Consider the following 445-nt stretch of genomic DNA (forward strand, 5'->3'; position numbering starts at 1 on the left):
GGAGCAGGTATGACACGACCCCGGGCGAGCGCAGGGGCCGCCCTGCCGCAGCGCCTTCCCCCGCGCGTTCCGTCGGCGCCGCCTCAGTTTCCCTCGCCGGGGGACCTGGGCGCTGACTGCAGCGCCGCGGCGGAGACCCCGCGCGGGGGCGCAGGGGGAGGACTGCGGGCTGACAGAAGCCCCAGCGCGGAAGAGTGGGGACGCGGCGAGCCCCAGGGGCGTCGGGGCGGCGGAGAGGGCCGCGGCGTCATGGGCGCAGGGGAGGCGGAATGAGCTGTCGCCTCAGAGGGTGACACCCGCGAAACTCTAGAGCGCCGGCTCCGCACTGGGCGTCGGGAAGCGGAACGGCCCGACTTCGGCCACACAGCATCCCGGGGCGGGGCGGCTCCGTGGTGTTACCGTTTCACAGGCGGAGAAACTGAGGGCGGAGTGTGGCGAAGCTTGC

The sequence above is a fragment of the Suricata suricatta genome, chromosome 8, assembly GCF_006229205.1.
Source record: "Suricata suricatta isolate VVHF042 chromosome 8, meerkat_22Aug2017_6uvM2_HiC, whole genome shotgun sequence".
NCBI classification, from domain to species: Eukaryota; Metazoa; Chordata; class Mammalia; order Carnivora; family Herpestidae; genus Suricata; species Suricata suricatta.